This window comes from Corvus brachyrhynchos, unplaced genomic scaffold (assembly GCF_000691975.1).
Source record: "Corvus brachyrhynchos isolate BGI_N302 unplaced genomic scaffold, ASM69197v1 scaffold115, whole genome shotgun sequence".
NCBI classification, from domain to species: Eukaryota; Metazoa; Chordata; class Aves; order Passeriformes; family Corvidae; genus Corvus; species Corvus brachyrhynchos.
In genome coordinates, this window is record NW_008239553.1 from 8,259,345 (window position 1) to 8,279,955 (window position 20,611).

The 20,611-nt window shown below is 38.2% G+C and overlaps 2 long non-coding RNA genes across 3 annotated transcripts; one reads left to right on the forward strand and one right to left on the reverse strand.

The window, feature by feature from the left end:
• Nucleotides 1–393: 393 nt before the first annotated feature.
• LOC108448519 lies at nucleotides 394–15,107 on the forward strand. 2 transcript variants are annotated; one of them, XR_001864414.1, is made up of 4 exons: nucleotides 394–637; nucleotides 4,604–4,639; nucleotides 5,197–5,423; nucleotides 6,220–15,107. It is a non-coding gene; the product is annotated as an uncharacterized LOC108448519 (long non-coding RNA). The 2 variants fall into 2 exon arrangements; XR_001864415.1 differs by having other exon boundaries at nucleotides 394–569.
• An 854-nt stretch (nucleotides 15,108–15,961) lies between these two features.
• On the reverse strand, nucleotides 15,962–20,602 carry LOC108448520. The gene is made up of 3 exons (XR_001864416.1): nucleotides 19,611–20,602; nucleotides 19,001–19,082; nucleotides 15,962–17,701 (listed from the first exon to the last, which is right to left on the reverse strand). It is a non-coding gene; the product is annotated as an uncharacterized LOC108448520 (long non-coding RNA).
• Nucleotides 20,603–20,611: the final 9 nt, after the last annotated feature.

Consider the following 20,611-nt stretch of genomic DNA (forward strand, 5'->3'; position numbering starts at 1 on the left):
CCTCGCCGCGGCGGCCCTGAACGAGGAGCGGGACGGTGTCCGTGTGGGGACGGACCGGAGCCGGAACCGGGCCGGTCCGACCCACCCGGCGCCCTGAAAAGTCCCAGCAACTTCGGAGCTGGGGACGAGGGCGTCCTGCAGCTCCAGCGCCGGGCTGCAGCAGATGGCCGAGCGGGAGAGCATGTTCCCTGCACAGCGATACCCCGCAGCCGACTGGGAACAGCTGCGGCTGGCAGCGACGTGGGCAAGGGAAACCGAAATGTATAATCTGAAATGAGGTTTTGCATCTCTGGCTACAAGCATAACGCTGAATATAGCTATGCTGCTGTTATCGTTATTATTCATGCAATCTGTGGGCTGGATGAATTCTGTTAAATCTGAATGGTTATATCCTTTTATGATGTCTGTAGTGCTGACACAGGAGTGCACAAAGGGAATGGCTTCCGAGTTGTTTGACAAAGCCAGAACATACAAATAATCTACCCTGCAAAACAAGTCCTATGGAAAGTGGAGAGACTATAGTGGAATTTGGTTTAGCCGTATAAATTCATGTGATCGTTGATAATAAGGTAAAAAGAATTTAACACACCATGAAACAGCTGAAACTACTGCTAAACCCACTATCTCTTCTTTTCAGGTTAGTACCATGCAGGCCAGGTATGCCCTGAATTCTTCAAAATTGTCCGTGGTATTTTGTACTAGGGAATAGTACTTAGTTTAAATTCGGAAAAAAAAAACGGGGGTCGGAATCAACACTTCTTAGTGAAAACAAAAGAATTAGTGCCACTAGCATGAGATTCCTTGTGTTCTATATTTGTTCTTAAAATCTCGAGTTCATGATAGAATTGTGACTGCATTTTCAATCTGCATGTCAGGTAAAAGAAAAAAGTTGAAGTGGTTAAATGAAAAGTACAGCTTTAGATTTTATGAAGATATGTTGTGTTAGCACACATGACCTAATAATGAAGTAGCTGTTTGTAACTGGTGAAATAACTGAAAATAAATGCAAGCATTATATTATATATTTATATATATTATATTATATACGAGTACTGTCAGGATTAGTTCTGCAAGCAGGAGCTACTTAGGAGAAAAATTTCCTAAGGAACATTTTACCGATTTTTATGTGCTACATTACTCATGTAGTAACAGTAATAGCAGCTTAGGAGCAACGTAATGTTAAGGCACAGTATGCTGCTACTGATGAATATTCCTACTTACACATGTCTTTGTGTGAATTTTTAAAATATGCCAGGGGATTTGTCTTCGGCATACTACATACGAAGGTAATTCTGCTTTATATTATCATTAAAAGAATAATAAGCAATCAGCTTGCTTTTGTGTGAAGTTGTACACTACTTTAGCTGTAAGAAATTGATTTGGATTAATATTTATTCTTAATTGCTTTCAATGCACAAGAGCTGTGAGAAGTAGTATCTTTAAAAAATAAAATCAGAATTTCCTGTTGCTCTGGTATATGTCAAATCAATATGCATTGCTTTACAATCTTGCCCACAGTGCTGTGAGTCTGCAGTGTGGAAATTTGCATGAACAGGCTATGCATCTCATGATGGTCACCTCTATTCAGGGGTGTCAAAAGTTGTGGGCCAGCCAAAGCTAAAAAATCCCGACAGAGTATGTGAAGAGTCTGGAGTATCACTTGAACACCTCCCACATTCATTCTTAAAAATTAGAGAAGGAGCAGTGTTTGAAACCAGTCCTGACATGCTAGAGGTTATGTGAGTGCAAGAAGCAAGGCTTGCACAGTCTTCGGAGGATTGGGGAAAAAAAAGGCTTTTTCTAAAATAGAATGTGGAAGAAGGGTCGTTTCTTTGCCTGAACAGTATTCCTAGAGCACATTCCTACGTTGTGTGTATGGCAGAATTGAAAGCTCATTTTTAAGCAGTTTCCCCTGTTTTCTCTGCTGCAGTAGGAAGTACTGTTACAATATTGTACCAGCAATGTAGTAGATGTGCATTGAAAACCTGGTAGAAGAGGAAAGAGGTTTTATTTAAAAATACAGAGTGAAATAAAAAATTCAGGCAGAATGTGTGCGGTGCCTGAGATGCCTCTACAGCAGCCAAGCACCATAGCAGGGTGCTGTGGATCCAGCAAACTGGCAGTCTGTGTTGACAAGGGACATCAGCTGACAGGTCCTTACTGTCTCCTGGCCTCTTCCTAGGCTGGCAGCCATTGTAGGCTTCAGATGTGCCTTTGTTTACCCTTTTGGAGGTGTCATTGGCCTGTGTCTCTACATTGTCCTGACTCTGTGGATTATCAGTGTTCTTTGTCTCCAGATCTGGGTGTCTTCTGAAGTGGCAGGGGGATGTGACTACTAACCTGGGTGCTGCTAACTAAGCCTCTTAGAGCCCAGTTCCTGCTCAGTGTTCTGTTTGGTGCCTCCAACTCAGGCACTCCCATTCTTTCTCCAGTCACACCAGTCGTAGACTTTGCCTTACAAGTTCTCACCCTTGCCTTGTAGCTTGGATTTAGATGCAGTTTCAAAGTTGCCTAGAAAGCAAAAAGAGCATGAAGGCAGCTAAGACTGTAACCTACTTTCTATTGTATTTTCTGTTTATAATTTAAGCATTTGTCATTGTCCACTTTCCAGGTTAAATTTGGCAGTTTTTAAGCCATAGGAAAAACCTTAGTGGACTTGTGATGTGTAGGGCTAATTTTGCTTTTCCTATCTCCATAGGTCTCCACTATACTTTCAACTTTTTGTGTTTTGGTCTTTGTGTATAAATCTGTTTCTAGATCTTTAGTTCCTCACTTCCTCATACTTCTCAGGCTCTAGGCAAGAGAAGAGGAGTCATCTTCTTGAGTCCTTTTAATTCTGCTTATCCCTGGAGCATTTGTGTCTGTGTGAGAGGCAAAGATAGTATTTTGGGAAGCCAGATCTGATGGATATGAGTTTTTGTTGTACCTTAAAACAGAGCGTGGGGGGTGGAGTGAAAGTTGGTTGTATAGCTGTACACTATTATTTTAGTATAATCTCCAATTCCAGTGTGCAGATTATGTCAGAACACTGACTTTTTGGGGGTTTTTTTGCCCCATTGGTGGATTGGTAATAGAATATGTTAATATATATGAGAAGAATTGCAATATTTATATATAATATATATGAGAATATTATTTTAAAATATTGCAAATTTGCTAGTAAATTTATTTGTGAGATATTTCTTCATCTCTTTGGCTTTGGAATTCCTGAAGTTAGCAAACTTCTTGGATACAGGCACCTATCTGAATGTGAGATTTAAAGTTCATGAAAACTAATCTTTAGTTATGGTGGAGCAAAAAAATGAATGGGCAATAGGTCAAGACTTAATAGAAATAATATTTTCTGAATTCTTAACAAAGAAGGAGTCTATGAATGTAGGCAGTTTTGAGCTTTCACAGTTATTTCTTGCTCCACATCAATTGATTGTATGTTCAGTAAGGTATGAAACAAGCGCAATAGTATTTTTTTTCTTTGTAATGTCCACTAGCATTTATCTGAAGAGTTGATAGTGTCACCATCAGTGTCAGTGCCTGCTAATTTTCAATAACGTTGATGTGTATCCAGTTGCGTTTGCAAGTTTTGTTGGACTCCTGTGAACTCTGTGCTCATGTAATCTAGCTGATGAAAGTCAGCTAGAAAGTGTATCAAGCAGAGTAGTTAAAAACTGGGACATTCAAAGTCAGTGAACTTGTTAAAATTAAAAAAAGTAGGCTAAAGCTAACTGTATTTCAGTGTTGGATGAACCATTCCTTGCTTGAGTTGCTTTAAATGTCACCAGCTGCTTTCTTCTTTTAATAAGACTTAGTTTAGTGTTTAGTTAATTCATAGTTTTAGAATAAATGAAAGAAGACCCAGCTTTTCAAAGATTGGATTGGTTTCTGTTATGTGGTTTCTATTCTGACAAGGCAGTTTAGGAGAGCTCCTGGTAACCGTTCCTTTTCAAGTTAATTCTTTTGTGAAGCATTTGCTGTTGGTTCCTGAATCTCTCAAAATCACATAGTGCTTGGCTGGTTCTTGAGGGAAAATTTGAGTAGGAAGGGTCAGAACTGACAACATGGGAATGGAGTAACTACCCTGAAATAGGGATTGTCTGATGACTGGGGATTTTCTGAAGGTCCAGGTGCGTGTTGCTTGTAGAAATGCTGTGTTGTGCAGGAGTGTGGAAGCTAATAATACTTTGCTGAGGATACTGGGAATTTTGAATAATTTAAGTTTTGTGTGATGAGATAGTTCTGCTTATAGCAATCCCTTATTCTTCCAGTTAGGTTGTCAGCTCGGCATCCTCGCTACAGTACTTTGTTACTAATGTGAAAGAGTTTCTTGCCTTACTGGAGACTGAATATGTGTCCATCTCAGTTCCCATGAAACTGAAATGTGTGCCTGCTCTTAGTGAAAATTTATGTGTCCTGCGTCTTCCACACTTGGGTCTAATTTGCTTGATTTAAACTAAAGGAGGGGGTGCATCTGATAATTTGAAAAACTCTTAACTAGCTCATGGAAGGTACAGGTGATCTTTTGTGTCTTGTGCAGATAATTATGTATGATCTGAGTAGCTTTCTAGATGCAAATTTAATTTTGTTTATTCATCTCTTTCTCTTTAAGCTCACTGAAGAAGATGTGGAATAATCAGAAATAATGGTGAGTACAGTTGTAAGGTTATTGATGTACTAAATATAAGGTACTAAACTTATCAAGTTTGTCAGCTAATTTAGTTCACTTTTCCATGACCAAAGAAATCTGTCATTGAGATTTTAATTTTTTGTAGCATGCTTTCAGAGAACTGGAATGTTTCTACCAGTGTCAGCTTTCAGCTTAGGCTTCACCTTAAAGAAACATTGCTTTGACTGTTATATATTCTAACAAGAATAAATGCTTTGAAAGTTGTGAAATCCCTATCCTATGGTGTCATTTGCTCTGCTAAGACAAATTGTGTCGTTGTATTAACTTGGAATTGTTCTCTTAAAAGTGTTACTTGTTAAATGATAGGATTGGAAGAATGATAAAATAACCAAATGTAAATTATCAAATAGAAAAAAGTACATTCAAAATTTCTAAGGACTACAATAAACTTCTGTAGTTTTGATTTATTTTTTCCCAGTGAATGAAATAAAGATATTCTGGTAGTTAAGGTGTGCAACAAAGGGCTATATTGTGTTCTCAGCTCTGTCACAAACCTTTGGCATGTTTTATTGCAGTTCTTCAGGTCTGTTTTTCCACACCTTCATGAGAATAAGACTTTCCCAACAGTCTGAGCATGGATGGTCAACCCAATGATCAACTGAAGTACTTGAGTGACTCAAGAGATATCAGTAGTGACATGTACTATATTTCCATTTTCGTGGTCTACTCACTGCTTCTAACAAAGGAGCTGAAAATTGTCACTGAAAGACTATTACTGAACTTGATCAACTGAATGGTTAAGGTAATTAAAATAAGATAAATATAGACAGGGAAAAAAGAGGAAGAGGTTAGTTATTCTCATGTTCTTGTATATGAGAAAGAATTTTTTTTTTAAATTTTTGTTTTTCCTTTTTTGGTCTATGTTGCATCTCTTATTTTAACGCAGGAGAATGGTAATAAACACTTCTGGCACTAGCTATGCAGGAGTGCACCCATGCTAGCTTCCAACTTAATGCAAAAATACCATGTCTTAACAGCTGCTCTGACTAGGTAATACCAGGCGAGTGTCACTGATGGAAGGCCAGGCTGTGGATAAGTGGGGAGAAATGAGTAAAAGTAGGAAGCAAATGTATGTGATCTTAAAACTGTCATAAGTGCTCTTTTCCTCTACAGCACTGGCAGTTTGATAATTAGTTAGGTGATAGTTTACTACGTCTCTCTGAACTGTGACCTGCTAGAGCAGGGTCTGCCCTCTCTACCGTGTGCACTCCGCTGCTACCTCGTTGTCGTCATGCTCTGTGTTGGAGACACAGCTGAAACCCCACAGCTAATTAACAGTGGTGTATTTTTAGATGCATCGCTTCTGAGTAAGTGTACAGTTCAGCATTTCTGAAGTATTTCCTTAGCCAGCTTATGGACATCTAAAGTTAGATATAGAATCTTACAGGCCAAGGGATTACTGCAATTTGTGAAACCAGATAATTTTATCCATTAGAGTCAGGCTTTTAAAGTAGTGAGCTGGTGGGCATTTTAATGTTCAATGTATTTAATTCTAATTCCTAAACTACCTTTCCTGTTTTTTTAATTTGGGATTCCAGATCCTCTCCTGACATTCAAGAAGGTGGTCCTCTTACTTGCTCAAAGGCTATAAAGTGTTTCCCTTCTAGCAAGCAAAATCCGTCCTTCACTTCCATGGAGCTGAACGAACAAAGATCTGTCCACTTCCTGTTTGAATCGTCTCACCAAACATTTGATTCACCAGATGACTTCCCCCATAGAAGGAGCCACTGTTTTATCAAAACTCAAAAGCAGAGTAACAGAAATCAGCATTTGTTTTCTGAAAAATGTCTTCTGTGCCAGCTCTTCATTCAGCTTTCTGCATTCTGTTTTAAAATGAAAAATACTTTGTAATCAGATGCAAGTGGAAGCTGGTGTTTTTCACTGATATTTCCTTCTTAATTTTAGGAGGGTTAAGTACTTGCTGTGTCAAATTGGAATTCCTAGCAGATAAAGTGTCTGCATGCATTGCTGTGTCAGACTGACCTGATATATATGAAAAGTTGCAGCAGGAAAACCAGAACATTTTCTCCTCTGACATGAGGAAGAAACTTACCAAACAACTAGGGTCATCTCATACAGATATTTTCTAGTCCAGGTCCCAGGCTTGACTTTGTAGATAGGTGTCAACTCACGTAAAGCAGCTAATGCACAAGAACAAATGCAGAATCACCTTGTCTATACTGTGTATCCCAGTCTGTGATCAAAATGTGTATTTGCATGTGTGAACCTATGTAAGTGCAGGACATGAAGAGCTTTCACCTGAAGAAGAAATTACTCTGCACCATTTCATTTTTAGCAAAGAAAAAGTAAGCTTTGAAGGCCTCTGGGATAGCAGGATAATGACTAGGTTTGCATTGAATCATTCCCTTCCTTTGGCTTTTTATGAATCCTTAGCATCAAAAGGAACAAGACCATTCTACAGTCGAAGAGATGATGGGCAGAACTTCTTTATTGTAGAAATTAACTTCTGATGGGATGGAAGAGACCAGAGCTGTAAAGTTGCAGTTTATCCACCTGGCTTCCTCCACACAAATTCAGCTTTTCCTACTGCTGATGGAGTCAGCTTTTTGATTCTTTCATGACTGAGAACTCAGAGGACCTGTGTGTTTCCATCATCTAGGTAGAAATAGGCCCAAGAGAATGGAACGTTAGCTATGTAAGAGGGGTGAGTTGAGAGCAGAAATACTTAGTACAGTCCTTTTTCTGGCTCTTCTTATTCCTTCCCAAACTAAGGCACAATCTGGTTGTTCTTATGTTTACACAAGGTTCTTTGTCTACATAATTCGTGATTATATAGGATGTTTTCTGTCATTCTGGGATAGAAGTATATATTGTTTGTGTGCTCCCTGCTATGGGATTATCTATAACAAATAAGATTTTTTGGCAAAAAACTACCAGAACTGGGATATGTATTGTATTCCACCTCAAATCTGAAACTCTTCTTACTGCACCTTATTCCAAGCTTGTGATTTAGAAAATGTGATTTGCTAGCTTAAAATATGGGAGATACTAAAATGGTTGGGGAGGAGTTCTAGATTTCTTGTTTTGTTCTGTTTTTCCTTTTAGAAAACTGCTGGAGAGAGCCAGACAGCCTGAAAATGGCTGAAAAAGCAAACAACTGAAATCCTTCTTAAATCTTAGTGATAGATTGCCAGGGCAGCATTCTAATATCTAAAATGTGGTGACATTTTATGAGACCAAGTTCCATAGCGGAATGAGGCCAAGTATTGATGTTGATCCTAATCCTCAAAGTAATGTCTGTGTTTAGACTTGTTTTGTAACAATAAGATTCAATGACAGCTTTACCCTTTTTTTGTTTCCATGAAGCAAAGAGCAGTCACGTAAGCTTAAGAGTGGTGGGCAGGACACTGTATAAAAGTAATGCCAACTGTAATGAGCAGAGAGGTGCTCTAAAATTGTGTGTAACATTGTGATGAGCTGTGTGATAAGAGCTTGTGTGACAACATTGATATTGATGAGGCACCACCAGCTTGGCCTGACTTCTTTTAAGAACTTAGGATTTCTTTGCTGAATATGGTCTGAACTTTCTGGCATTGGAAGCAACTAGAAAAGCACACTTCCTTTTAGGGCCTCTGTACGTTGAAGCCAATAGGATTTAATGGAGATGTCTGTAGAAGCAGGATCCATCTCTAAGTGATGGAAAATACTGTCAATGTCATAGGATTACACGAGGTTGGGAAGTATGTGGTATAAGAAATGTCTGATTTTAGATCTGGGAATTTTCTTTTCTTCCTTCTGCCCATACTTACACTTCTGATGTTAGAGATAGCAGTTGTTTCTTGCATAGCTTGATGACAAAATACATGAGAGACAGGAAGGTATTTTTGTTTTCTGTGGACATGTACAAAAATTATGAATTTGTCTGACAAGAGAGCTGATTATCTAAGATCTTTAATTTTTTTCTCTGTAGGAATAATCCTCAATATTCTGTAACCCCGCATTGTAAGAAAAAAAGTAGAATTACTGATTTTTTTTCTTGACTCCTATTCATGACAGCATAGCAGCATTAGTTTTCAAGTTTAATTTTAGAACACCAGGATTTCATTAGGTTAAGGATCTGTGGCTTTCCTGGAAGTAATACTCCAACAGTGCATGCCCAGAAGACCCCCATTGCTGTACCTTCCTGGCCAGCACCTTTAAAGAACTGCTGTGTTAGGAAATGCTGCTTCATCTCATTTACTATTTCTTGCGCCGCTTTTTCTTTATGTTGGTTGGAAATCTTCCCATGTGAAAGATTACAAAAAAAAGGGGCATGTGCAATAGATCATATATATATATACATATATATATTTTAATACTTGTGGACAAAATGATGTTACAAGTTGTTTGAAAACAACAAAATCACCAATGTCTTCCATTTTGAGATGTGTATAGTTCCATAAGCATTAGTGCTTTGTAGCAAACTGTAGTGCCATGTTAGGATCAGTGCATGAGCCTAGTAGTATTTTTACAATTTCAGAGTGACAAATTTATTAGTAAACAGTGATGATAATGTAATTAACACTAGAAAGGATACAATAGAAATGTCACAAACATGGTCTAAACATGCAGTATCCTCCCTTTGACAATGGCAATGCTATCCTTAGAAATGGAACTCATTCACTTAATGAGCTTCATAGAATCATAGTTGACTTTTTGATATTTGTCTGTCTGTCCAACTGCAGTAGTACGCTAGAGTATGCAAGCATCCATAATTCTCATCTCTATCAGTGGGATTCTTTTCTTTTTAATCTTTGTTGGTGTTTTCTTCATTTTCAATTTTATTGAACCATTTATTACCTGTCCTGCGATAATACTCAAAAAAGTATGAATATGCTAAGGAGCTTGTGTGCATTCTGTACACATCTCTGTTACCTTAGGTCATTTACAAAGTCTGTCAAGTAATCTTTTCTTTTTTCAGATCTAACTATATGATTATTATAGCTAGTAAAACATTGCCCTCATTGTGTGATAAGTTAATAGTTGCAAAATGTGATGTGCTAATTATGCATAGAAGACTTTTATCCATTATTGCAGGAATGGGGAACCTTTTTTTGGCTGAAGTCCTATCGAATCTTAGAATAACTTTGGTGGATCCTGCGTTTACATACATCTTAATAAGAGAGAATATGATAAGGTCAAAGGCTGTTGAAAAATGATGTTGCAGACTGTATCCGTGCAGCAGGCTGTCTCTAGCCAATGGATCAGAGATTCCCCACCCCTGTATTATTGAGAATTAAATATCTTATATTTTAGGTAACTTCCAGTTTTGCTTTCCAGCTCTAAGCTCAATTTTAATGATTTCTGTCTCTCCCTCTGCTTTTTTCAGAAGGAAGGTTTAGACCGGGGAAGTGAAAATGATTTAGCACTCAATGGGCAGCTTGGACTGGTCAAATAGGAGACTGGTATGATTCTTGAGATGTGCATTGCTCTGTGGTGGCATCCTCTGATTTCCTAGGAATAAGTCTTTTATTTGGTGCCAGTGCTGCTCTTCACCCATTTCTCTCTTTCAGCTTAGAGAGGATACTGCATCTTTTTTTCCTGAGACCTGCCTGTAAATGGCCATTAGGGGGGAGGGAGGGAATGGGTAGCTTGGTTTTGTAATTTTGGTACAATATATCTTCAAAGTAATTAATCAAGAAGCATGTACTTCGTGCAATGACAGTAATCCAGGCAGAGTTAATGTATGTAACAGGGAAAAAAAACCCCAACAAAACCAACCAAACAACCCTCTGCATCTAATAAATTTCTGAGAAAATTGGACAGGTGGGCCATTTACAGCAGAGCTCTGGGGGACCTGTGCTAACAGTCAGGTTCGATTCTAAATGGACGTAGCTGTACCATTGAATAAAGTAGTTTAGTGCTTGGGAGAATCAATTGAAAAATATCTCTGAAACTGGAATGCAAAATAGCACAGTATGTAGGGGGAAGAATCCCTGATGCAAACAAAGCCATAAGATGATTTAATAAGAAAATAGAACTTTAGTAGCAATAACTGTTTTGCATGTGATAGTAAATAACTTGCATTAGCAAGACTGTACAGTAGGGTAAGTGGGTAATAACCAAATAAGTTTGTGGCGCTCTGTGCTGCAGGGAGTTGTGTGAAGAGTCTTCCCGAGAAGAAGGGTGAATTCTTCTTATGTTCCTCTCATTGGAGGGAATTTGGCACTTGAATACTAAGTTAATGAACTTGATATATATATTAAAAAAAGAAAAATTAGCTTTGCCACGTGTTTGAAGCACTGTCAGTGAGTGCTGGGGGAAGGGCAGACAGTTCTTTTTGAAAGGATAGCTGAAGTTTCCCTGTAATTTTTTTCTTTTTCTGTAGCCTAGCACTTGCTCTGTTTCTCTGAGAAACTAAACCTTTCCAAATAATGTGCTGTGAAGAGAACCTGATTCTAAAGTTAGAAGCTTTTGTTGTGGGAAGTACTTTCTTTTTTCTTTGTTTATAAAGACCAATCTGAGATAGTCTTTAAATAAATAAAAATAAATAAAAAAATTTGAGAGCACTTGACACTCAAAACATCTGTAGATGCCAAGCACAACTGTAGAATTCTAATGATGTTACAGCAGAAAATAATCTCAACTTTGCTAAACACTGTTTCAGACCATAATTGATTTCAGTTGATGCCTGAAATTTTGCAGAAGTACTGTAGATCTGCACCCAACAAATTATTTGCTATCAAAGGGTTGCATAAAAGAGCCACAGGAGTTCTAAACTGTTCCTAGTTGACACTTTCCAGTGTAGATACCTAGTCTATATAGACACAGTATGCCCCAACAGATAGTAATGTATTCTGAGCAGAATTATGTGATCACAGGTTTAGATCAATCTGGCTGGATTTCTTCCGGAAAGCTGAAGCAATTTAGACTGTGACTTAGAGCTTACTGGAAGCTTCTTGTGTTTTTAAAGCATGGGGGTGAAGCACTTTGGATCTTCATAAATTGATAATGGAGCTGTGAGAGCTGTAAGCATTTCTACAGTATAAAGTAACAGGATAAGTGTGAGAATGTCTAAATTAAGTGTTGGCTAATATGTAATATGCATATGAAAAGCTAATTGATCTGAAAGGCTGTAATCAGCTTAAATTCCAACTATTGAATTTCTGATAAAATTGGAAGCTGGCCATAGGGGACCTTAATTTGATTGCTCTCTGATTACATTAGAGAAATTATGAATTTACCCTGGTCTGTGGTCAGCAAGTACATTTACATAATAATGAAATTATAATGAAAACAAAGTCATGTTCATGCTTCAGAAGTATGAACTTTGTGGCTGAACGGAATTCTTCAAGGATATATCCATTCAGAAAAGAGGGGAGGAAATAAAGCCTGATGTAGCCAGGCAAGCTATCTGCATATACTTCCCAGTTCAGGCTTTTGGTAATGATCTGAATTCTGTGGGCTACTAGACTAGAAATTACTATTCACAGCAACAAAAGGAATCCCTTTGCCTTTCAGCTCTTGTACTATGGCATGACTTCTGCTTCAACCTTCTTGATTTAACAGCTTCTAAACCTAAGTGGAAGTGTTAGGTGCTACCACACTTGCTGTGGGATGTCAAGGTGTAATGACCAGTGTGGACATTCCTTCTTTAGCAGTACTAAACCCAGATGATACAAATACATGCTGTTTGTATATCCAGTAGTGCTGCTTCTGAAGGTCTAGCCAGTACTTGTGTTGGGAATTGTGCCTTCTGAAACTGAGGGTAATTGTCAAATTTAGGAGAAAACAGAAAATCTTGCAAAGACTTCTTCATAGTGAGTGAGAAAAAATTATACTCAGCTTGAGGACACTGACACTTTACATGAGGATTACATTGTCAAGAGCTGGCAGTCTGGTTTTTTTTGGGCAGAAAAGGAAAAATTACTGAAGATAGAACAATTTTTGATGTATAACGAATCATAGAAATTACTGCTTCTTGCATCCTTAGGAAACTGGCTGGTCTTCCTCCAAAACTAATAATACTGCTTGCAGGTCAGGTACAGAGCTGCAGAATGGCAGTTCAAGTTAGATTCCACTGGATTTCTTTCATGGGACAATCCAGCATTTTCCCCCTGTAGCACTTGACTGGTACACAAAAGCCAACAGTTGGACCAGCGTGTCTTGTTCAACAGTGCAGAACACTAACCATGGATTCTGAGGTCTGTTCCCTTTCAGTCTCTGCACTTCCTCCTGCGTTTTAGAGAGTGTCAGTGTTCATGTCAGCAGAGCGTGTTTCTGTCTCTGAGCCTATGTACTGGGTTATAATATAGACAGATTGCCAAGACTTTACCCCATCTAAAGTTAAAGGTAGAAGGTTACTTTCTGTTCAGTGTGTCCTATGTAAATCCTGTCTGCTTCTCTCCACTTCCCCTCCAAATGAGCGTGTTTGCAGGTCAAATAAAAGGCAGGTAGTTTGTAATGCTTTAGGCATGAAGAACTGCATGGAGAAACTGAAGGAACGCGGCACAGGCCCACAAACCAAATCTTAGCGCTAGTATTCTAATTATGCATGATTCAAAATGTCTAGTGTAATGTAGTTATTACCAGTAAATTGAGATATGCATTTATACATAATGAAGCAATAGGAATTAATATACCAATAGCTTGAACTTCCTGCTTTGATTCTCAAATTTCGGGTTTTTTTAGAGAATGTGCTGCCTTTCGAGAAGGGGGCAGAATGTATAGATAGGGACAGAAGCATGGCACCAAAACTGTAAATCAGGAACCAGGATCAGCAGAACTCGCCTTTATAACTTCTTGTCTGGTTCATCTCACTGTCCTGAGCATGTAAAAAGCAGGGCATGAACTAAGCATGTTTAGAGGCGAGATGAGGTTTCTCACCTGCTGCAGCTGTAGCAAGGAAAAAGGGTGCAGAGTTTCTTACACAGTGCATGGGGAGCGACTGGTGGGAAAGGAAAAAAACAAACCCACAGAACAACACAAAAAGATCACCCCAAAACCCAAGCCAACAAATTGAGTGTAGTATTTGCCAGACAGTAGGTAATAAGCTTGAGTGTGGTGAGAGAAATTATTTGGAGAAGACTGAAATTAATAAGCACAGTACATATTTTTCAGGTGTTGAATAGCTTTTTAATAGACAGTATTTTCAGGTAACTCTAGCCACATAGGCAGCTGTACTGAAGCATACTGGTACCAGCCAGCAATAATGGTATCCGCAGGAATGAACCTGAAAATACTGGTAATCTTGTATATTTTTTAAGTTCTTTAAAGAGATTTTTAAAAACAGAAAATGAGACTTGATCACTGAAGGTCTTTATCTTCTGCAACAGAGGTTGCAATTGTCTTTTTGCTTTATTTCACTTACTAAATAAAAGGGAATTTGGGTGCCATCTTTCTGTAAATTAGTGTGTTCTCTGTAATTCAAGTCTCTTAGTGGATAATGCAGTCAATTTCTGCTGGCAGTTTCAAAATAAGAGAATGTGTGGCATAGCCTACATCACTAATACTTTTCCAAGTTTAAACTTGTAATTAAACATGTAGAATACTAGCTTGTTATTGCAGAATTTCATACTTGTAGCTTAGCTTAATTTTGTAAGTGGGCTTAACTTGTGCAGAACACTTCTCCATGTACAGAGGCTCAGTCCTCTCTTAAATAGAAAGAAGTGACTTGGAGGAAGAGAAGGTGTGTCAAGTTAACTCCTGTTCATACTTCATAGCCGACCATTCATAAAGCACCGTGTTTTGGGTTTAGAACGGGAGTTGTGTTTTTTCCCATGAATGCTCTTTTTAGATATGTAAGAATTGCCAAATGAAGATAGGAGTATTATAAGAAAAGATAACTACTCTGTGGTATCACAAGTTAGACTGAATGAAAGTCTTTGAGCCAACTTCTTCAAGCAACAAGAAAATTTGTAAGACAAATTCAGCCCAGCGGTTAACCATGGTCATTCTTAATTCTTTAGGGCACTATGCATGGTTTTAAAGTTCATTGAATATTTTTTTTTGTAATGAGTAAGCCATTGTATCCTTTGTATTTCCCTTCACTATAACTGGGGGAATAAACTACTTCAGGATGTCAATGAAGTTATCTTCCTTTTGAAAACTGTAACAGCAAAGGAGAAGTATTAGGTATAAATTCCTAAAAATTACCTTAGTACTTAATAATAGGCTAAATAATACTTATACTGAACTTCTGATAGCACTCTTGCATGGATTAGTGGAGGAAATTATTGGTGTGACTATGAACTATGTACTCCCATTGCACATGTTTTACATGGTAACAGTGAAAGAATGTCTCCCTGCAAATTCTGATGTTTTTCCAAAAGGCAGCTTGCTTTTATATCTATGCATCTTTGAGGATTTCAAGATAAGATTTTATTCTTTTGACACTGTAAAGAGGAACTGTTTAAAAATGAACCTGGAAACTCTGCACCTGTATACAAATTTTTTTAGCAATAAAGCAGCACAGGCTGAGAATGCACTAAAACTGGATGTGTCATCTGTTCAGAAGAGAAATTAACCAACTTACTATACACTCCACTCCACTTCTGCAGTGTACTTGCTGTAGCTTTGTCAAAACTCAACAACTTGAACTGAATTCATATATCCTGGATATCTGCTTTGGGGCCAGCTGTCCCAGCAGACTTCAGGCAGAATAGCTCCTGACTTAGACAGCAATTAAATAAAAATTGTTATTCCACTCATTCTAAGATGTGCAGCTTAGCAGTTAAGAGCTTCAAGGGTTGTTTTAGAGGGTAGCAGAAACCCTCTGTTGCTTGCATGGATTGCCTAAAAGTAACAGGCCCCTCAGAAAACTGGTTTTTATATGTTCATATTGTTTTGGTGACTACATTTCTGAAAAATTTCTTCTGTGGTTGGCAAAGGTCCTCCCAGTTTCAAAGATTACAGAAATGTAGTTTAAAAATTTACCAGCTATTCTTCAGCACATACTCATTATTTATTTAAATTCATGCTAAGTAATATAATTTGAGCAACCGTTACTTTAATGCTTCATAACAAACCAGGACCCAAGCAAGATAAAGTGATGTTTTTCCTTCTGCAAAATTAATCAAAGGAAAAGTAGGCCTAGGACTCACGTGATATTGGCAATGATTTGCAAAATATGAATTTCTGAATTTCAGCTTTTAAGAAGTTCCTTCTTCATAATTTTAAATATAAAACAAAAATGTAACCGACAGCTTTCTTTTTCTTTTAGGGATCAACACTAATGAAGCAAAACAATTTAGCACTATTATTCATAGTATAGACATAAAGTCTATAGCAAGAAACAGTCTCAATGCAGAAACTGGAATGAAAGGGCAAAAGCAAGTAGTCCCATATCAGTCACGTATTCTTAGACTCATGCAACAACACAAGCACTGTCACTCAGGAAGTACTACAGAGGTGGTATTAGAATTTGTGAGAGTCCCTCCTCTCCATGCACGACTGCTGATACTCCATGGTTTTGCTTACCACGATGAACTGAGCCCATATGGAACTCCCAAACAAAAAGCAGCACAGCGAGTAACAGTAGTAGCCTGAGTACCAGCTGCCTACCTCAAACCTCTAAGGTGCCTTACAGTGAGTTTTGTCCCCTCTGCTCCAAGCCCATTATGAGTTATTTTATAAATAAGACAAACAGGGAGAACTGGCAGCAGCAGCAATGAGGTATGCAACCTGCTGGTCATATATATGGAAGTAGAAGGCAATTTGCATTACTGGAATTAATCTGATCAAGTAAATAAAATCCTCTCTAGACTGCAAGAGACAACTACTAAACTTTCCATAAAGTTCATTAGCCCTCTAGGGAAAAAACATTACCCCTTTAGGCAGCAAAAGGGAGAGGAAAGTGGCCCTTTACCTTCCAACAAACAAGAATTGTTTGTTGGAATTTGTTACTGACCCAGTAACAAAGGGTAAGTGGTGCTTTCTTTACTGTAAAATTATTTTCTAAATGTTTGGAAATAAGCAGAACCAATTTGCAACAGTGAGAAATGCCAATGAACCATGAGTACCCATTAGGTATTTTTTATGAAACAACTGGCCAATTGAAGGCAACAGACAAATCCTAACTTCAAGAAAGCAGTGCTTCCACAATTGTGCAGAAGACTGTTCCTTGGTTTCACAGTTCAAGTCCCAGAAAGAAATGCTCAAATCTGTTCAAGGCAGTTTCTCACAGCCTTAGCTGGCAGAAGTTGACTCAGCCCTGTCCATGGGGCTGCACTTCAGCAGACTTGGCAGCCACATGGGTTGCCCTTTAACTGAAATCCAAAACCTTGTGTTCCTGCCTGCACAGGAACCACATGGTGCCATCCAGACTCATGCACTAAGAACACTGAACCAACTGTGACATGCTTGTCTGCTGCTTTTGCAGGCAACACACAGAGGCAAATCTAAAAACTACTCAGGAGTCCCTTTAGCAGTGGCTCACATATGAGATGTAGCTAATGAGCCACTTAAGCAAAAACTAGCTGCCATTAAAACCAAGGCTGCCATTAACGCTGTATCTGTATTAAAAGGTAGGACACGAACTTAGTGTCTCTAAGAATGTTCAATTTGTAATAGTGGTTCTTGAATATCATCACCTTGTTAAGTTTGTTTTCTGTAGCTCCAGAAATCTGACTGTAGTATTTCAAAGGCTGTTTTTCCCCCTGAAGTCATTAGAAAAACCAAAGTCACAGTTACACAGCCTCAGAGGGCGACGTGCTGCATGGGTGAGCTATTGAGTCTTCAAGCGTAACTTCAGTCTGTCAGATTTTCACGTGTTCCCCTGAAGGGATGCACTTCATCATCAGTTCTTTGCACACACAGCTAAAGCGACAGATCAACACTCAAACCCATTCTGGTGCATTATTTCATCATAATGAGCAAACTCAGCAGAGATGCAGAAACAACTCCAGCAGTTCTTGAAAATGGGTATTAGTTGGCATTAACTCTTGCATATCCTGCCTGTAGGTCATCTGGATCTGGTGAAGAGTTTTGCCATTCTGTTACATAATTATTTTGTTCCAGTTTCTCCAGCTTCTTCATCACTAATTCTATGCGACCATTGAACTCCACAAGCTTATTTTTCACCTAGAAAAAAAGAGAAATTAGAGTATTAAAATTAGCAAAAAAAGTCCTAACACTGGATCTTTGAATGACCCACACCCCACTTTAAGTGGCTAAAGAGCAGCTCACTTTCAAGATGGGAAAATACAGAGGGCTTGATCTCTATGCTGCATGTTTAGTATAGACAAAACAAGCACCCAAATCAGAGGGCTGCACTACGAACTGGAGATGGATGAATGTGTGCCAGTATCAGCCCTTCCAGGGGCATAATGGAGATAACATTTAAGGAGATGGAGTTGCAGCAGTTTTACTGTGATGAATCTGATCTTACCCAGTTAACTCATTACAAGTTTTCACACAGCCAGAGATCTTTGATAATATGTGGACTAACTGTTTCATCATTAGCTTAGGAATACGTGTGGGCATTATGTCTCAAAAAGCAAAGGCCAGATGCTTGAGCTTGTTCTAGTCAAGAAGGAAACTCTCTACAATCACATAATTTGTGTTTGCAATGAAGTGCTATCATATTTTTACTTCAATCTTGTATTTTTACTAAATCACGTCTCGACTTCAGAAGTTTTACCTGGATAAGATTTTTGCATCTTAGCCTCACCTGACCTGTAAAAACACTGATCGTACAGAAACTGGAAGATGACTTGGAAGAGGACAAAACTTAAGAAATGTCAAAGGCCCATTAAAAGAGAAACTAAAATCTAAAGTCAAACCCCCAAAAAGTAAGGAACAATTAAACACATAAATACTGGGTACGCTGGCTGTCTTCTACACACAATAACTTTATTTGAGCTAAGGGACAGGCAGTTAACTAACGTAACAACTACTCAGGTTCAGATAAGAACATCCAATTTGAGCACCAAAACAGGAGGGAGGTCCTAGAGTTGTCTCTGAAACTACAAATACTGCCATGCTGTTTTGAGCTTACACAGACATAAAAATATAACTCTCTAAAAATCCCTTTCTAAAAAAAAATTTCTATTTTTTAAATTCTTCAACAGTGACAACACAAGTTGTAATACTTAGGCCAAGTCTGTACAAATGATTCTTGGGGTTTTTTTTCTTTGTAAGGTATAGAGATAAAAGGATAACAAACGGGCCAAAATTCAGCTGGAACTGGGTATGTATTGCAGTTTAGGAGTCTTAGAAAATGTTCCATGTCTCATGCATTGAGTCAGTTATTGTCATATAAGGGCAGCATTTTCTCAATCTTATGCACTTAAACCCCCCACATTTGTATCAATGTTTTTGAATTAATGTCCAAAATTATCAGCATTTTAAAAGTATTTTCCATTAATGTGGATATCTTACTTTCTCCATTTGTTCTTTTAAGGTCACAGCTGGAAAATTCACTTTAGAAGCTTCTATAATCATTTGGCTTTTTAAGAGGTAACTGGAAAACAAAAGGGGACAGGGAAAAAAAAAAGAGAAGAAAAACTGTTAAAAACCCAGTTATATTATTTAGACAGATGATTTAAGATGATTTTAAAGCAGATTCAAGGTTGTTGCCAAAAGTAATAATTATGAAAATATTCAAAACGTAACAATCATTTTACTTTGGAATCAAGATCCTCTCCTCACCAACTGTAAGTAATTTACAGCTTCTATAGTCAAGTCCTCAACCTATCATGGAACCACTTTGATACCTTACATTAGCTACATGAATCTGGAACTGAAGGAGATTTCAGTATTACACACAACTAAAATTAAACTCTTACATTGCACAAGGACACTTAAGAGGTGCAAGGCAATCAAAGGGATTCACATCAACACAAACAATTAGACGTCAAGGATATTAAAATCCCACACCATTGTGCTCAGACAAAAGTCAAACCACTTTTGTTAGCTGTAGGCTAGTTGTACAGTAACTTACAACTACCTGTGAAGTCACTGCCCATAAGAATACAGTGTAGTCACTCACCAGATGATGCTGTCCTTGAAGAAACAGAACAAGCCTCGGAGATATGCCAGGTCACTGCCAGAAGAATAAAGAATGAAGCCCAAGGTCAAGCCACATGACCGACAGGTTAATAAATAATAAGCACTAAAAGGAGAAAGGGAAAAATGTTCTTAAACAGAAGTCTTTGAAATCATAGATGCTGCATGTTTGTCAGAGGGTGTAAAATCTTCAGTTCTATCAGGGCAAAGTCCAAGGCATAATAATGCCTCCACCTCAAAAAAAAAAAAAAAACCTACAAAAACAACATGAACATAAGAAATTTGCCATGTTGTGAAAGAAGTAATCTCTTGAATAAGTGACATTGCTATTAAGGAAGAAAATGCACATCTTATTATCACAGAGTGGTTTAGACTATACTACTCAAAGATGATTTAACTGATAATGCATGTGCCAGCTGAAAATTCTGTCTATTAAAACACATTATTGCCCCATGCAGAGAGAGGGGCAGGGAAAAAAGTCAAAAAAAGAGCAAGTTTTGTATTGAAGAAGTTCCCATATAGTCCTTATAGTTTGTAAAACAGCCTTTAAACAAGCTACTGATTCCGTAAGCCCCCAGATGACATTTCACGTTCTTCCCATTAGACTGAGTTACCAAACCTTGCTAACTGTACGTTCATGAATGGGCAGTACAAGTTCTTTATTTTCAGTATTAAGAAAAACCAGCTAACCAAAAGCCACCCCTACCCCCTCCCCGAAACCAAACCAAACAAAAAAAACCCCACCAAGCCAAAAAAACCTCAGAGATATTTTAAGTAAGAGACCTTTTAGGGGGGAAGAAAGGGACCTTATATAAGTTAAGCTGCCTTCTACTGCATTGCTCGAATGTTCCTCTCCACCTATAGAGGTTAGAGCAGCACAACTTTTGATTTCAAATGAAAACTACATCCCTACAAGATGTTTCACACATTCAAGTGTGAAACAGGGACAGAAGTCACTTGGAAGTTTGCCAAGCCCCTCAGAAC